We start from the raw sequence: 19,107 nt of genomic DNA, 5'->3' as shown, positions 1-19,107 counted from the left end.
GGGGTGCTTGGGTCAGCATATTTCTTATTTCAGAGTATTTGAGGATTTAGTGGAATTTTATTTTTCTTATTTTTACATTTGTAAGCATGAGTTTAATTTACAAACCAGAAGTGGTAAATACATATGCACTTTAACCTGGAATCTGAATGAATTAAAAACCTCTTTATGCAGCAGAGATAAGGTCCTGCTTACTGCTTTTCATCAGCTAAACATGTATGGAAGCCAAACCTTCATGTGTTTATTTACTCATATGAAGAGGTCAAATATGAAGATGTGCTACAAATATGAAGATGTGCTGAGGTGAAGTGGCTGTCTCTATGAACTAATGAAGCATTCATCTTGCAGACTCAGAAGTGTGAAAATGTATACTTGTTCAACAGAAAGAGTTGTTCATGCTATGACTACAATAGGGATATTGTAATTAAAGGTTTTCCAAGTATTTCTAGGTCTGTGCCAGGTGTCTGGTCTCTGCTCTTCCATGATTAACAGAAAGTGCTACGATTGAAAAAAGCTGAGATATAGAGAACAGTGGAAAATAATGATCAACATTTGTGTTTTCTATCACTGCAGATCACCACAGATGACTCCTCCAAGGAGATGACCTTGGAGGCATGCAAGCAGGAGGTCTGGGCAAAATTCTTGAGCTGTGTGGAAGATCAGTGGACTGGATAAGCCTTGAGAGACAATGCTGATACCCACTGGTCTAAGACAGTCAGTTGCTTGGATCAAAAAAGTGGTGGGTTGATTTGACATTCACTGGGGTCTCAAACTCCTGAGCTCAGAATTTGTGTCATGTAAAAACTCAGCTGTAACATGATGTTGTTCTGGTGATTCTTTTGGTGTGAAGCCTGAGAAATCAAGAACACAGGAGTAGAACAATTGCTTTCTTATACCTCTTGATACAAGGAAAAGGGTGGTCTCTTTCTAGGGACTGAAGAAGAAGGTCTGGTGAATACTGCAGTTTGTATAGGATTTCCTTGGCAGTATGTGTTGTGCACTTATCACAGAGTAATAGAGTTCATAATTTCAAACGGAGACTTTCAGACCATCACTGGTGTCTTGGGGAATTACAGCAAGGAAAACCTTTATTTGGACTAATGTAGACATTGTTGCAGACTCTGCTAGAAGGTGGCATGTGATAATATATGAGCCTTGTCTACCAGCACAAGAGTAAAAGCCTTATTGTTGTCACTTTGGTAACAAAAATGTCGTGTTTAAATCTACCAAATAGGGCTAGATGACAAGATAAGCCCAGCCATCACAACACTAAGAGTTTGTGTGATAGTCTGGTCTATGATAGGCATAGAAATGCTGAAGCCTGTATCCCTGCCCTTGCTGCTTCAAGGAGTATTTGGAGTCATTCAATGGAAAACAAATCAATAGCAAACTTCAGGTTGGAAGGATAGGTGTAGTTATTTGAGCTCAAGAACTCTTGGTTCTAGTTCTTCAGATAATTTCTGAATAGATAGGATAACAGATGAGTTAGTTAATCAGGCTACTACAAAACATTGGACTCTGGTGAGCTTGCTCAAGCAGTAGGACTGTTGAACTTTGCAGAGATTTATTTATTCAGTTCCAGGGCCAGAAGGAACAATTTTGCATGCACGCTATGGAGTATAAAAGTCTCCTCAGGGATGATGCCAGTATCATACTGTTGAAAACTTCCCCAGTCACCATGGCTTTATTGAGTCTGTGCACTTCAGATTGATTTGACTGAAAAATACAAACCTAATCCCCAAATATATCATGTGAGGTATTTTTGGTAGAGATTGAGAAGTATTAATGCTTCTGTACAGTTGAGATTTCTCTGGAAAATCACAGTATCACAGTATAACCAAGGTTGGAAGAGACCCCAAGGATCATCAAGTCCAACCTGTCTCGACAGACCTCACAACTAGACTATGGCACCAAGTGCCATGTCCAATCTCCTCTTGAACACCTCCAGGGACGGTGACTCCACCACCTCCCTGGGCAGCCCATTCCAATGATGAACGACTCGCTCAGTGAAGAACTTTTCCCTCACCTCGAGTCTAAACCTCCCCTGGCACAGCTTGAGACTGTGTCCCCTTGTTCTGGTGCTGGTTGCCTGGGAGAAGAGACCAACCCCCTCCTGTCTACAATCACCTTTCAGGTAGTTGTAGAGGGCAATGAGGTCACCCCTGATCCTTCTCTTCTCCAGGCTAGACAATCCCAGCTCCCTCAGCCTCTCCTCATGGGGCTTGTGCTCAAGGCCTCTCCCCAGCCTTGTTGCCCTTCTCTGGACACGTTCAAGTGTCTTGATGTCCTTCTTAAACTGAGGGGCCCAGAACTGGACACAGTACTCAAGGTGTGGGCTAACCAATGCAGAGTCCAGGGGCACAATGACCTCCCTGCTCCTGCTGGCCACACTATTCCTAATACAGGCCAGGATGCCATTGGCCCTCTTGGCCACCTGGGCACACTACTGGCTCATGTTTAGGCGGGTGTCAATCAGCACCCCCAGGTCCCTCTCTGTTTGGCAGCTCTCCAGCCACTCTGACCCCAGCCTGTAGCTCTGCATGGGGTTGCTGTGGCCAAAGTGCAGCACCCAGCACTTGGACTTGTTAAATGCCATGCCATTAGACTCTGCCCATCTGTCCAGTCGGTCGAGGTCCCTCTGCAGAGCCTTTCTACCCTCTAACTGACCAACATCTGTTCCCAACTTGGTGTCATCTGCAAACTTGCTGATGACTGACTCAACCCCCTCATCCATATCATCAATGAAGATGTTAAAGAGGATGGGGCCCAGCACTGATCCCTGGGGACGCCACTGGTGACTGGCTGCCAGCTGGATGTGGCACCATTCACCACCACTCTCTGGGCTCAGCCTCCAGCCAGTTCCTAACCCAGCACAGAGTGTTGCTGTCCAATCCACAAGCTGACAGCTTAGCCAGCAGTTTGCTGTGGGGGATGGTGTCAAAGGCCTTTCTGAAGTCCAGGTAGACTACATCCAAAGGCCTCCCCATGTACACCAGACGGGTCACCTGATCATAGAAGGAGATCAGGTTGGTGAGGCAGGACCTGCCCTTCCTAAATCCACGTTGGCTGGACCTGAGCCCTTGGCCATCCTTCAGGTGTGCAGTTATTGCTGCCAGGATAATCTGCTCCATCACTTTCCCTGGCACTGAGGTCAGGCTGACTGGCCTGGAGTTTCCAGGTTCCTCCATCTGTCCCTTCTTATGTATGGGGACCACATTGGCCAGTTTCCAGTCGTCTGGGACCTCTCCAGTGAGCCAGGACTGGAGGAAAATGATGGAGAGCGGCTTAGCCAGCTCATCTGCCAGCTCTCTCAGCACCCTAGGATGGATCCCATCCGGTCCCATGGACTTGTGAGTGTCCAAGTGGCTCAGTAGGTCCCAAACTAATTCCTCATGGGTTTCCAGGGCATCACACTGCTCCCTGACCCTATTACCCAGAATAATGGTACATAGTTTGATTAACTTCTGATTTTGATTCACTTTTTGATTTTGTTCAGGAAAGAAGAGCACACTTGGATGTTCAGAGGAACAGAAACCACACTTTTGACAGGAGACCAGCAGTGGTTAGCCTTACAAAGCAAAGGCTAATAAATAATGTTTTATAAATAAAGTTCAATATAAGTTTAAAAAAGTAAATTAAAAATGTTTCTTAAGCAAAAAGAAAGAGAATGGCATATGCAAAAGAAGAAAATTGTAAAAGATGGCCACAAATATATTAAGGCTGCAAAATAAGAAGGCACTTTCTAACAGCCAGGAGAAGAAGCAAGTGGAGGAAGAGACTTTGATGCTCATGATTCTTTAGGAGAAAGGTATGTTCCTCATTTAAAGGTAGCCTGTGTCTCTCTATGGGGAATTGCATTTAGCTGTGAAGTCTATTACATACCTTCTAAATTGGAAGGGTTGTTTAAAAAAGGCATAATGGAACTAAAAGCACTTTTGGAATAACATATACATTTAATTTAAAAGAATGTCCACATGATAAGTCAGTTTTTAAAACTGGCCTATGTTTTGTTCAAATACACACTTACAATGTGCATGCAATGCTAGGAAGGTAACAAGAAGACAAATGTTGAGCCTTTAGGAGACCTAGAAAACACTTTAAATGTATCACCAGCATCTTCAATCCAGTATGGAAATTTTGAATATCTGTGTTACTTGAAACTGGCAAAAATAAATTAAAAAGCATGGGTAGACATACATTTCTAGTGTACATTTGTGTACAGGTATGTTTAAATTCTTATGAAAAAACTTGGGAATAGAATAAAACCGCCAGGTATGTATGCACCTGCATATTTGAAGCTGATTGCTTGAAACAGGAAATGATATTTCCTTTCAGCTGTACCACACAAGCAAAACAAAAAGCAATATTAATAATGAAATAAACAGCAGATATAGTACAAAGTAGATTTTTCTTTTTGGGATCCTCATTTATGCTAGATAATTTGCAATTAATACTTTATGAAAATTGCCTGGTTTGTATGCATAAGCAGACAAAAAGCTTCCTAAGAGCATCATTGTTTCCTTAACGAAAGATACAATGCCAGTGACATTATCAGTATTATACACTTGAACCACAGTTGGTGGAGACGACACCTTCTATAGTGTGCTGTCATGCATTTAGGGCTAAATCTTATTGCAGCAAGTGGATATTTTGCCACTGAATTCAAAAGGATACAGATTTGGCCCTCATTACTTGTCTCCATTTCTCCATCTAATTAAAGCATTTGAATGCTGACAGGTCACTGGAATGAAAGCCCAATTAATTACTGACTTGTTCATCATAGCCACAGCCTGAATGCTGCAAGTTTATACTGGGGACTAAAAGTGATTCTTCCTTGAATTTGAGATGTACTCTAAATAATCAGACATTTTTGCGTGGCACAAAAGAAAAGCCCAAACACGTGATTTCTTAAAATTAGGTTACATTTGGACATTCAGTATGTACTAGAGATATCAGAAGAGCTTTTCTTATTGCATATGCCACATACATGTATTTGCATTATACAAAGTGCATACTGTACAGTGTGTGTTGACCTTTTTGCCAGTTAAACTAACAAATACACAGATTATAAAGGATGTCAGAGCACTAAAGAAGTAGTGATAATGGTGATAAATAAGGAAATACAAAAGTAAGAAGTGTTTGAGGTGGATTTTCACCCAACTGTATACAACTGTACAAACGTTATGGAAGAAGGCTAACCTATTAGCTGGCAATCTCAAAGAGGTTCAAAAAGCAGTTTTTAAGTGTTGAAATTAATTCTTTGTAACTGTGTGATTTTTTCATTTCTGTTATTTGGAAGTCTTTTATGAATGCACCCCTCATCAGGAGAGCAGGGTACTGGAACTAAAATTGATTTTTCTTATGATTTCTGCATTTTGAAATGTGGCTTTGTTCTTATGAGGAAATACTGCCAGAAAAGAAACCAAGAAGATTCTTTGCAAGGCAGCTCTTACTCAAAGGCTATTCTCCTACAGGTCTCCCTAATAGCACGAACAGGAAACCTCTGAAATTCCTGAAGTAAACTTCTTGAAGAGCTGCCGTGTGTCACAGACTTTGGGCAGCCAAAATCTCCCATCATGTCTTCCAAGAAGCTGGGCAGATGACCAGGGAGGACAATAAGTGTCCCCTGGAATCATTCCACCTACCTCCCATTGAATACAATTTAAAGTATGCACTGCCCAGGTTATCGAGAAAAAACACTTCAGCTGGTATCACAACAGGGACAGCATACAACACATAATCACACAGTCAATCAATCATAGCATCACAGACTCACAGAATGATAGGAGCTGGACAGGATGTCTGGAGATCATCTAGTGCAAGTCTCCTGCTAAAGCAGATTCACCTAGAACTGCTTAGGAGTTTCAGTTGCAGATTTATTTGTATGATGAATCAATGTCAGAATGCCTTTAGATATTTATACATGTTGCAATTGTGTTGTCCTTGTTACAGAATGTCAAGATGTTGACTACTGTGAGCAGTACATGGGTGAACGCAGCACTGACCCCAGTACTTATTCTACAGACTTGAAGTCAACAATCACTATTTAGAAGCATAAATTTCATAAACCCTATGATTAAATTCTTACAATATTCCAGCTTTTCCATGTTAACATTAGCTTTAACTTCAGCATTGACAGCAAAGCATTTTTGCATCTTCTTAATGACTTTCACATGCTGTAAGAATATAACAAGTTAGCTACCAATAAAGGTGCATTATGTGTGGATGTTCACATTATCACCCTCCTATCTTCCCCTCTTATGTCCTTGCTTTTCAAGATAGTTCAATTATCACTTAGTGAAACCTTGTTCTGGAATAGAGGCTAGATAAACATTCTCTCAGGCAGCCTTCATGGTCAGTCCCTGCATGTGAAAACATGGAAACCATTTGGGTGTCATACGAAATACCTTGTCTGTTCTTTCATTCTCTATAATATCCATTGCCTTATGCATGGTCCTTTTATTCAGATTCCCTGTGGTTCTATCATTTATGGTCAGTATGAAGGTAATGCTAGCCCATCTCCAGCAATCCCTGACAATTAAATCTTCTATTTCATGTGATGAATGGCCTCATTTTAATTCTTTATGTTCCAAGGAAAAATATATAGTGCCTCAGATGCTGCTTGCAGAAATGGGTTGGAATGCTTTGCAGTCCTCCCAGAGAACTAAGAGCAACATTTAATACACTTTGCAAAATACTACCTTATCTATGCTGAAGAGGACAAATGAAATTAAGTACACAACGTACACTGTGGATAATTTCTTTCAGCCATATTAATTCATTGTCTAAATAGTGTATGAAAGCTGTGAGAACTCATCTATTTTATAGTTATGAGTATCAGCTGAGTAATAACATCCTGAGCTGGAGTGAAATGTAGGCAGCTTGATCCTTGCTATTCTTTCCACTTTTAGAGCATGTATATACACTTTCTCCTCTTCTCCCACCACTTCTGAAGCTAGGAAACAAAGCAAGCATCACATTCCAACACAGATAAGATAACTCAACTGTTACATAGGTACAGTTTCATTATGTAAATGTGTTTAAAACAAAGCTTCTGTTGTTCCTAGTTCCCTGATATTTCTGAAACAGTTCAACATGTACAAATTACTGAGAGTGATTTCCTGTGGTTGGATGAGTTACTAATAACTAATATGGGGTTCAGAAATGGTAGAAGACCTACTATTGCTCCATTACCCCAAAATGTCTATAGGTTGGAAGAGACCTTCAAGATCATGGTGTCCAACCTATCATCCAACACCACCCAACCAACTAAACCATGCAACCAAGCACCCTATCAAGTCTCCTCCTGAACACCTCCAGTGATGGTGACCCCACCACCTCCTCGGGCAGCACATTCCAATGGGCAATCACTCTCTCTGTGTAAAACTTCCTCCTAACCTCCAGCCTAAACCTCCCCTCACCCAGCCTGAGACTGTGTCCTCTTGTTCTGGTACTGGTTGCCTGGGAGAAGAGACCAACCTCTGCCTGTCTACAACCTCCCTTCAGGTAGTTGTAGACAGCAAGAAGGTCACCCCTGAGTCTCCTCTTCTCCAGGCTAAACAACCCCAGCTCCCTCAGCCTCTCCTCATAGGGCTTGTGTTCCAGGCCCCTCACCAACTTTGTTGCCCTTCTCTGGACTCGTTCCAGCAAGTCAACATCCTTCCTAAATTAAGGAGCCCAGAACTGGACACAGTACTCAAGGTGTGGCCTAACCAGTGCAGTGTACAGGGGCAGAATGACCTCCCTGCTCCTGCTGGCCACACTGTTCCTGATGCAGGCCAGGATGCCATTGGCCTTCCTGGCTGCCTGGGCAGTCTGCAGGCTCGTGTTCAGTCTACCATCAACCAGCACCCCCAGGTCCCTCTCTCCCTGGCCTCTCTCCAGCCACTCTGACCCCAGCCTGTAGCTCTGCATGGGGTTGTTGTGGCCAATGTGCAGAACCTGGCACTTGGATGTGTTAAATCTCATGCTGTTGGACTCTGCCCATCTGCCCAGCCTGTCGAGGTCCCTCTGCAGAGCCTCTCTACTCTCCAGCAGATCAACTCCTGCCCCCAGCTTAGTGTCGTCAGCAAATTTACTGATGATGGACTCGATGTCCTCATCCAGATCATCAATAAAGATGTTAAAGAGCATGGGGCCCAGCACTGATCCCTGGGGCACACCACTAGTGACTGGCTGCCAGCTGGATGTGGCACCATTCACCATCACTCTCTGGGCTCAGCCTTCCAGCCAGTTCCCAACCCATCACAGTGTGCTCCTATCCAAGCCATGGGCTGATAGATTGGCCAGGAGTTTGCTATGGGGGATGGTGTCAAAGGCCTTGCTGAGGTCCAGGTAGACTACATCCACTGGCCTCCCCACATCCACCAGGCAGTCACCTGATCATAGAAGGAGATCAGGTTGGTCAGGCAGGACCTGCCCTTCCTAAATCCATGCTGGCTGGGCCTGATCCCTTGGCCATCCTGTAAGTGCTGTGTGATTGCACTCAAGATGACCTCTTCCATAATCTTGCCTGGCACTGAGGTCAGTCTGACAGCTCTGTAATTCCCTGGCTCATCCAACCGGCCCTTCTTGTGGATGGGCACCACGTTGGCCAGCTTCCAGTTATCTGGGACCTCTCCAGTGAGCCAGGACTGCTGAAAAATGATGGAGAGCGTCTTGGCCAGCACATCTGCCAGCTCTCTCAGCACCCTAGGATGGATCCCATCTTGTCCCATGGACCTGTGGGTATCCAAGCAGCTGAGCAGATCTCCAATTACCCCATTCTGGAACAGAGGAAAACTATGCTGCTCCCTGGCTCCTTCTGCCAGCTCTGCAGGTCAGATCTTTATGATCTTTATGAAATACTTTTCCTTTCATCTCTGGGTACAAAGAATACAGTTTCCTCTAGATGGTACAAAAAATTGCAAGTCAGGCTTGAAAAAACAAATGCAGCTTTTGGTATGTTCTCCTTCAAACAAGAACTTTAGGAGTTCTTCTGTTCATGAATGATTCAGGAATTCTGGGTAGCAGTAGATCAGTGCTATAGCATGTATTACACTTTAGCAAACAGGCAGTTTTACCTTAAGTCTTTCTAGACAAACATCTTTATCAATTGGAAAAATATGGATTGTATAGGTGACATACACTGATTTTCTACCTTTACACAAAAGTCATAATAAATAAACGACATTAAAGTTGGAGTCAAGACTGCCTAATATCCTCCAAAAGAATTCTTCCTTCTTGTTCAATCCAGCATTAGAAGGACAAGTATTTATATGCAATGGCAGATGTGTCAAGGAGAACTGAGGTAGAGATCTTAGTAGAAAAACCCAACCAACGACGACAACAACCACCCTGATTTTGTCTTATTTCCCAATCAGTTTCACAGACCCAGAAAATGCAGAAACTTTTAAAATGCTTCAGCTATTCTTTCCAAATATTGAGGTATTTATCTGAATTTTTTTGTTTGATCATGTGTGATGGCTTAATGACCATCCTGAAAACAGGGGGGGAGGGCTTGTGAGTGCTTTGCCACCCTGTAAAATGCAAAGCAGTCATTTGTAATCCCTTTTCATTCAGAAATTTGTAATACCTCAGCAAGGTTCAATGTATTTGCAAAACAACATAAATAAGCACTTCTTTTAATACCTGAAATCACAGAGCAACCTGTGTCTAAGTACATATAAGTATTACTGTTCCAAAAGTACAATATAAGTCGCTTTGACATTTCCAAAAGCATTCAATTATTATTTATCCTCAAGGAAGAGCAATGATGAAAACATTTTAGGATTCATATGGAAACAGAGTATGGAAAATGTTACTGTGTATTTGTATAAATCAGTGATACAACTTGAAATTAATACTGTATTCAGTGTTGGGAATTCTGACTTGAAATAAGGAAAATAATAAGGGCAATGGAAACAATCAGAATGGTTAGTAACAGAATGGGAAGAGGGATACTGTATGCAGATAATATTTGCCTTGTAGAAGAGAGATCATTTTAAAAATGCACAAAATAATGAAGGGTATACATGGGCCAGGAAAACTTCTGTATATCCTGTATGATCATAGTACAAAGAAATAAGTCATTCAATGACAACAGCAGGCTGTTAAACAGGTCTCCTTTCAACACAAGGTAGTTTGGGAGTCCAATTGTCATGTGGTATTACTGAAAAGTTCAGATTGGAAGTTAGAATACATAGAATACATAGAATACATAGAATAAACCAGGTTGGAAGAGACCTTCAAGATCATCGCGTCCAACCCATCAACCAATCCAACACCACCCAAACAACTAACCCATGGCACCAAGCACCCCATCAAGTCTTCTCCTGAAAACCTCCAATGATGGTGACCCCACCACCTCCCCAGGCAGCCCATTCCAATGGGCAATCACTCTTTCTGTATAGAACTTTTTCCTAACATCTAGCCTGAACCTCCCCTGGTGCAGCCTGAGACTGTGTCCTCTTGTTCTGGTACTGTTCTCTATATTGAAAAAGAATAAAAGGAGAATGGAAAGGAACTGGTCTCCTTAAGCAGTAAAAAGGAATTATGTATCTAGGAAGTGCTTTTCCCATATTTGCTCATTTTAGCAGTATTCCTGTAGCTTCTTTAAAGCAAACTACTAAAACCAATATGTGATTATTTTTTATTTAACACCTCCTTCCCCCTATTCCCCCCCCCAAATATGATAATTCCCATGAATCCTTATTTCCTTAGAGTAATGAATCTTTCCAATGCTGGTGGATTTTAAATCTGACCAAACTGATGCAACATTTGCTTATTAAAATATGAAATAATTTGACTTAATTATCATGAAATGAGAATGGGAATAAACCTCATTCCTCTTGGAAACAACTGCCATATGATTCACCGGTTTGAAAGCAAGGAAAGAAAACTGGAAGTATATGGAAACTACTTAATTTAATTGACTTGTAACTGCTTCAAAACAGCACTTGATTCAGAGCCGTACCCTTCAAACAAGAGTTCCTTGAAGATTACATACTGTCCTTCAAAACAAAAGAAAATAAACAATAAAACAATAACAACACCAACAAAGTGTGTTGTTTGTATTTATGCAAAACTTCAAGAGGAGTCCATGCTTATTTTCTAAAATTCTGAGTGTAAATTCTTTAAAGTAGTGAATATTTACAGATAACAGAGAAGTAATGGAGGACAGAGAGAAATTAAGATTTCTATCTGCCTTGGACATAACAGACCATTATTTCTCAAATGTGCTATTTTTTGGTTGGAATTCCAATAAGTAATATAAATCCATGTGTACATACTTAGAAGTGCATCCATTTAACCATTCATGTCTTCCAGATGTGCCTATACAGTATGAGTTCATAGGACAGTGGAAGCCATGAAAAGCAGTTTGACTAGCCTGAAGTTCTTTGTGACAAACTGGACAGCACTCTCATACATTCTTTACTTTTGGTTTTGTCCTGTTGATATCGCTCTGATAATCACACTTTTCTCTATCATATTAATGGAAATAATTTAAAAGTGTCTTTTGTTTCATAGGGTAAAAGTAATTGAGGATAGAAGGGAGGTCTCTTGTCCAAAATCGTGCCACTCAAAGCAGGGTCAGCAGTGAGATCACATCCAGTAGCACAACTGACCTTAAAAACCTCCCAGGGTGGAGACTGAAGCCCTGGGAAAACTACTTCACTGCCCAACTATTCGCTGGGGGTGTTCAGGGCGAGGCTTGACAGGATGCTTGGTTGCATGGTTTAGTTGATTAGGTGGTGTTGGATGATAAGTTGGACATGATGATCTTGAAGGTCTCTTCCAACCTGGTTTGTTCTATTCTATTCTATTCTATTCTATTCTATTCTATTCTATTCTATTCTATTCTATTCTATTCTCAGAAAAAATGTTCCTCCTTATACCCAGTCTGAATCTCTCTTTTAACTTGCGCCTTCTGTCTCTTGTCCTCCCACTAAACACTATTGTCTCCTTGATGCCCCTCTTCTGGGTATGGGAGGGTTGCTGTGAGGTCTGCCAAGGCTGTCTCATATTTTGGCTGAAGAAGCCAAATTCATTCACTATTTCTTCATTTGGCAATGTTCCAGCCATCAGCCATGCCAGTGGCCATCCACCAAATCAATTCCATCTTGTTGAATTCTTTCCTGTGTTGGTAGATGGAGGCCAAAACTGAATCTAGCATTCTAGGTGTGGTCTAGCAAGTGCCATGTTGAGCCCCCAGTCAGCTGGCTGCACTTGCTAGACACACATGGACATGTTAGTTTGTGCCCATTGTCTCCTAACCTGTTACTGGCCACCACTTAAAAAGACCCCAAAAACATAACCAACCCTGGCTCTATCTTATTCACACCTTTCCTTCAAGAATTTGCATAGATGGATGAGATTCCTCCCAATCTTTCTCTTCTCCAGGCTGAACAGCCCATGCTTCTTCTTGAATGAAAAATGTACTATTTCTTAATCACCTTAGTGATGCTTCACTGAACTCTCTTCAGTATGTCCACACCTCTCTTGTACTGGCGAGCCCAGAGCTCAACCCAGCACTCCAGGTGTAACATTACCAGTGCTGAGTAGAGGGGAAGGATCACTTTTCTTGACTTGCTGATAATACTTTACCTAATACATTCTAGGATATCATACATTTTACAGCCCTTGCAGGCATCAGCTTTAAGTGACTTTTGGCTTCCTTTTTGGCATCACTACACACCTAAACTTTATAAAAATCCCCATTTGATGCCTGTCCTTGCTTCCATCTCCTATATTCTACTTTCCTTTTTACATTGAACTCAGTCATGTGATCCCTGTTTGGCTATTCTACTCTCCTGATTGTACTTATTTTCCTACATATTGTGATAATACACAATTGTGATTGGAGGAGGTTGTTCCCCAAATATGTACTCTGGCTTTTTGAAGTACTCTCTTTTGTTGTTTACTTTAGGATCTTGGGACCCACCCTATGGTCATGACAGTGAAGGGTGCTGTTGATTGTCATATCCTCAAGAAACTCTTCCTTTGCTGTGCTGAGAAGGTCTAGTTAAGATTTAAAAGATCTAGTCATGACGTGTGACTTGATGTAATATTTGTAACATTATATGTTGCAATTTTTTTGCACACCTATAAACCAGTACTGCCCAAATTCCCAAGACAGGTCCAGTCTTACTGTAAGAAGGGTAAAGGTTGGCGTGAAAATACCCTAATGCAAATATAATTGGAAATTCACATGACACACTTCTTTACTTTTCTCCAATATGAAAAATGCACAGAAAAGCACCAAATGAAAAAATTAAATGTGAATTTGCTTGAATCTGAAGATCATTTCAATTCTCATAAATATTTCTTTCTTTTTCTTGCATGTATAGTCTTATGAACAAAAAGTCCAGGAAAGCTTAGGGAAACTTATGTATCCACCCACATTCTAGTTGAAGTTAGAATCAGTATTATTTTCTGAACATTTTTTTTTTCTGACTAAATTCCTCACTTCTCAGCAGGTGAAACCTATTGCCAGTTAGAGACTTACAGTGTTTAGCATCCATTCTGATGCAAACTGAAAAAGGCAAGACTCTTGCTGGCTGTGGACAATGAAGTCATTAATCAAAATCACTCTCCATCTCCACTGATGATGGAAAAAAAGAAGTCTGTCTACTATCAGGGTTCAAAACTAAACTAGAATCACAGGGCTATGACTTTAGAAAAGCAGTTAATATGGAACAAGTTCTATGGAAAATGATGGGAGGGGACACACATTCCAAACCTCATGATTCTGGGGCTGATCTTTGGGTTTCATAGAAATTTAAAGTAGCTTCAAGGTTCCCTCGAGGCATTGCTGATTTTGAAGAGCCACGAGGAGCACTTCTGATAATAGTAGTCAATACCTAGGGCACAGAAACTTACAGTAAGTTCCTCTCTGGAAGTCATACCATCCCAGCATCTTTGAAATGGAACTTGCAGTGTGGGCAAGGGAAAAAGCCATTATTACAGGATTTCTGTACGTCAGAGAAATCCTCAAAGAGATACCTAAGCTGACTTTAAGGCTGCTTTGTGCTTCTGCTATTACACAGAACAGGATGAATTTCCCCATGGATCTGTCTTATAAATATTCTGAGGAGATAATCTTGAATTCTTTAAAATGTTTTCATGAAGAAATATCCGAAAGGCATGTGAAGTTCTACACACATGTTATTGGCCTAGTCTGAGTGCTTGATGGGATCTTACAACTGAATAACTTGGAAAATGCCGGTAAGACCTATAGTTATTGATCAATGGCCAGTAACTGGGACTTTCCACAGAATACCCCTAATCACAGCAGGAATAATGTGCATGCAAGTAGCATAGGGAAAGAAGAACACTAATAAAGAGGTTTAGACACATTATGCTTTCTTCCACTACCACCTCTTGACTTAAACCAGTCTCCTTAAAGGTTTTCATGTAAGTCAAAACACTGATTTGTCTAGGTGAGAGGATTTTTTGTTATTTTTTTCTATCTGCTGGTTAGTTGTAAATAGGGGATGTGAAGTAATACAAAGCTTACTGGACAGCCTCACCAGCTTTTACAGGACTTAAGCTTTCTTTGATTAAACAAACAAATAAACAACCTCCCTTTCCTTCCTAATCTGCAGAGAGCAAAGTCTTCCAAAAAACCTGTCGATTCTGTTGATTGGCAGACTGCTGAGAAGTTATTTCACCACTGTGTTAGCCCTGAAGTATGATGACAGTTTTACTGCCAATGCCATGAATTATTCCATGGGTAATTCTTTTAATGGGGGATTGGGTAGGGGTGTAAGAACACTTCAACAGCTTTGCTGGAAGAAGACACTATCTATACTTTTGAGCCTACATGCTTAAGTGGTTAATTCATAAAGTGATATATGAGTTATTAAACAACAAAATAACATGCTAAGTTTGACAAGGCCAAAGGAAAAAAAATAAAGACAAATATGTACATGAAATCAGGAGTATTCTCTAAAAGGGCAGTGAATTCTCTGTGGATTACACCACAGCAGATCTTTACCAAACAAAAACAATGCATCAAGTCCAGTCTTGGGGATGAGTCTTGAAATGCCCTGATTTCACTGAAGCCACTGGGATATGGAAGAGCCCACCACCTCTTAAGATCTGGCCTTGAATTTCAAATCAAGTCTTTCGTTTTACTTACAAGTGCTAATGCCAAAAAAACAAGCAAAAAGGAAAATGATGTTTCAGTCCCTCAGGCTTTTATTAAAGAGATTATTTCAGGCTTGACACTTTTATCCTTGGAATAGGATACCACGGCCTGTAAGAAAAGTTAAATCTGATCCAAAATAGTCGATAAACTGAAAAGAGAAATTATGAACACAGTAGATTAGCAATTATTAATGACACCTCTGAACATAGGCGTGTTGAGCAATCAGTAATGTGACTAAACAGTCATGTCTCCTCTATGTCCTTTAGGTCAGAACTTCAAACTGTGGTTTAAGTATCACACCAAAAGATTTAAGTGGCTGAAAACATGCTGCCTTAAACTGTGCTTCTCTTAACCTGAAGCTTATGATTTCTCCACTCATTGATGATGTGATCTTTTTTTTTTTTTGAAGTATATGAACTATACTGTTCTCACGTTTCCACATGGCTAGTCTGCATTTGGTTTCTGATTTTTTTATTTCCTGCAGATGTACTTTTTACATATGCTATCTTCTTTTCTGAATAACAGAGAATTTAAAAGTATGTGAGAAACTGGTGAGAAACAACATGGCTAGTGATTCTGCATAATATACAAGTGCTTCCTCTATTTAATCAGGGTAGTAAGAACAAAGTTCAGCTGTGAAGAACTGCAGAAGGACCCTACAAGACAGTGATAGTATTGCAGATTAATTTCACAGCAGAAGAAATAGAAGTGATGCACTTGGAATTAACCAAAGAGAGCTTTGTACATGCAGTGCCAGGTGCTGAACTGGTCATTACTATCCAACAATGAGATCATGGAGTTATAATAACGAACATCTCATCTCAGTGCTAAGTTGTGATCAAAAAAGGAAACAATGTTAGGATCCATGAGGAGAGCAATACACAAATTTGTAGCTAGATGTATTCTATGATGCAACTGTATCTTGAACAGTGTGTGTATTTCTGGTCCCTCCACCCTAACAAGGACATAGCAAAGCTGTAAATCATTCTGAGAAAATTAGTAAGAATGACCAAAGCCATGGAACAGCTTCTATATGAGAAATTATCAATTATCCCAGAATTCTTCATCATGGAATGGAACTACCTGGTTGTGGCATACTACAGTAGTTGACAGGATAATAAGTGGCAGAGTGGGTAACTGGGGAATAATCCTTCATTGTATCTTCAAATACAATAACTAGAAGGCATTAAATGAAGTAAGCAGAGAGCAGGTCCACAATGACTAAGTAAGATGTTTCTCTAGGCTGTATAAACTGTGAAAATCCTTGTGAGGTTCCTGGATTCTGGAAGTTTTACATGGGTTAAAAAAGCAACAGCAACATGCATAGAAGATGAATCCATAACAGATCATCAAACATAATGATTCCACCTCTGCACTGGAAACTATTGGAGATTCTCAGGAAGTGTCAGTTTATGTTCTTCACAGAAAGAGTTATTTGCCATTGGAATGTGCTGCTCAGGGAGGTGGTTCAAAAAAGGATTGGATGTGGCACTTGAAGACATGGTTTAGTTATTCATGAAGTGTTGGGTGATAGGTTGGACTTGATGATCCCTGAGGTCTTTTACAACCTTGCTGATTCTATGATTCTATGTGCTGTTCTAACATCTGTCTCTGATTGCCATGGCCTTTGAGAAAGATACCAAGGCTTACTAGGACAGATGGCTTTTGGCTGGACACAGTAGAATAGAATAGAATAGAATAGCATAGCATAGCATAGCATAGCATAGCATAGCATAGCATAGCATAGCATAGAATAAACCAGGTTGGAAGAGCCCTTCAAGATCATCGTGTCCAACCTATCATCCAACACCACCTAATCAACTAAACCATGCATAGAGGCATAGTAGAGGCATAGTAACATTTTAAAGAACTAAAGCATGGATATATATGATAATAGCATATATTTTGACCAGTTTTTAGGTCTGTGTTTGGAACATCAGTTGTCCTACAGCTTTGTAGTTGTGCTCTAATGGTGCTTTGACAGCAAGGTTAAATGCCCAATTTAGTCATGCCTTTGCTTCCCAGACGATTTTTGATCCACTAAAAGGCTCATCTCTCATGACCTGGTTGCCAAGTTTAATTAATACCTTCTCAGAGAGTGACTTTATGAAAAAACCTCTGAAAGGATAAATACATTGCAACTAAAAAAAAATTAATCTTTTCTACATAGTATTTCATTAACTAGTATCAATAAATTAATTGTTTTAGAGAGGGAAGTCAGCGAAGGTTCACTACTTTAATTGATAAAACCTTCTAATCAAAGATTACTATAGGGGGTTTGTCATAATTCAAGTTTACGTAATCTTTCTCGCTCTTGGATTTTCCCTCTCCTAAGTTCAGCAAGGACATCCTAGTCATTGTTTGCTTCCTCAGACAGAAATAGACCAGGCCATCCTTGTACAAGCTTGATTACGCTGTGTTACACTCTGTGACTTCTACTCCAAAGCAGAAGTGGGCAACATCATATGAAAAGACAATATCTGTATGTTTATGCTGAACTTCACAGATGAATGTTCATAAATTCACATGCCAGCAAATAGGCAACAACAAATCAGACCTTTCTGATCCAGGGGGTTTAAAATTCTGTAAAAAGACAATAGGCAGCTTTGTTGGCAGCAGATTGCAACAGCACAAAGGTTATCTTGGTTTCTTCTGTCTATATGTGCAAGAAATACTGATCTTACAGGACCACAGAATCATAGAATCACAGAATGCTGGTTTGGAAGGGACCCCAAGGATCATCTGGTTCAACCTTCCTGGGTAATAATATAGTTTTAATAAGATGGCCCAGCACCATGTCAAGCTGAGTCTTAAAACTGCCTAATGTCAGGGAATCCACTACTTCCCTTGGGAGATTATTCCAATGTCTAAGTGTTCTCAAGGTCAAAAATTTTCTTCTGAAGTCCAACTGGAATCTCCCCAGGAGTAACTAACTTGTACCTGTTACCCTATGTCTTCTCCATGTGGCTTGTAAAAAGGGAGTCTCCCTCCTCTTGGTAGCCACCTTTAAGGTACCGGTACATGGTAATAAGATCTCCCATAAGCCTTCTCCTCTCAAGGCTGAACACACCCAGCTCTCTCAGCCTTTCTTCATATGTCAAGTTCTCCAGTCTGCTCATTCTTGTGGCCCTTCTCTGAATGCCTTCCAGCCTATCCACATCTTTCTCTCCTTTTTTTTCTATTTTTTTTTTTGCTGCTGCAGCACACCATTCACTCATGTTGAGCTCGCTGTCCACTAAGACCCCCAGGTCCCTTTCCACAGGGCTGCTCTTCAGCAGCAAGATCCTACATTTGTTCCTGTTGAACTTCATAAGGTTAGTTGTTAGCCCTGTGAAGGAGATCTGAATGTAAGTCTGATTGGTGGGTTATGTAAGAGTTGAGTAAACGGGAAGAACTGAGGATCAAGCATACGTAGGTGATATTTTTGTTCTGAATTTCTATGTAAAATTTTTGGACCAAAATAGAAAGCAGAAAAAAACCATAGCACTTATTCCCTTCACCACTTTCCCTCTGACCTCTTTTTCACACAAGTCACATGTAATCATAGCAGCATAATTGAAAACAAATTTCCCAGCCACCGAAAAAGTACAAGTAGAGATGGAATTATTCACATCACAATAAATAATCCCCAGCACAAACAACTATAACAACAAAAAGCCCAAATCCCCCAATGTTCATTAGGAAGAAGCTTGTTGTGATGTAGGCTATTAATCTGGGGATTTCGTGGGACAAAAGTCAAAGCTGTGCCACTGCTATTAATCTGCCCCAGTGAGGATTGCCAACACAGTTCACAGTGAAAAGGGGACCAGAAGCATCCTAGGACACTGACAAAACAATTTCTCAGCTGCAACATTAAACAATCTGACAAAATCAACAAACAGCAACAAGGAAACCCAGTCCTTAAATGAGAACCACACCACTGATGGACATATACTTGTCTCTGCCTCCCTGTAGAATTGGCCCAGGCCAGGTTGGATGAC

This window comes from Dryobates pubescens, chromosome 7 (genome assembly GCF_014839835.1).
Source record: "Dryobates pubescens isolate bDryPub1 chromosome 7, bDryPub1.pri, whole genome shotgun sequence".
Taxonomy (NCBI): domain Eukaryota; kingdom Metazoa; phylum Chordata; class Aves; order Piciformes; family Picidae; genus Dryobates; species Dryobates pubescens.
The sequence above is the reverse complement of the archived record's forward strand: the minus strand, read 5'-3'. Positions refer to the sequence as shown.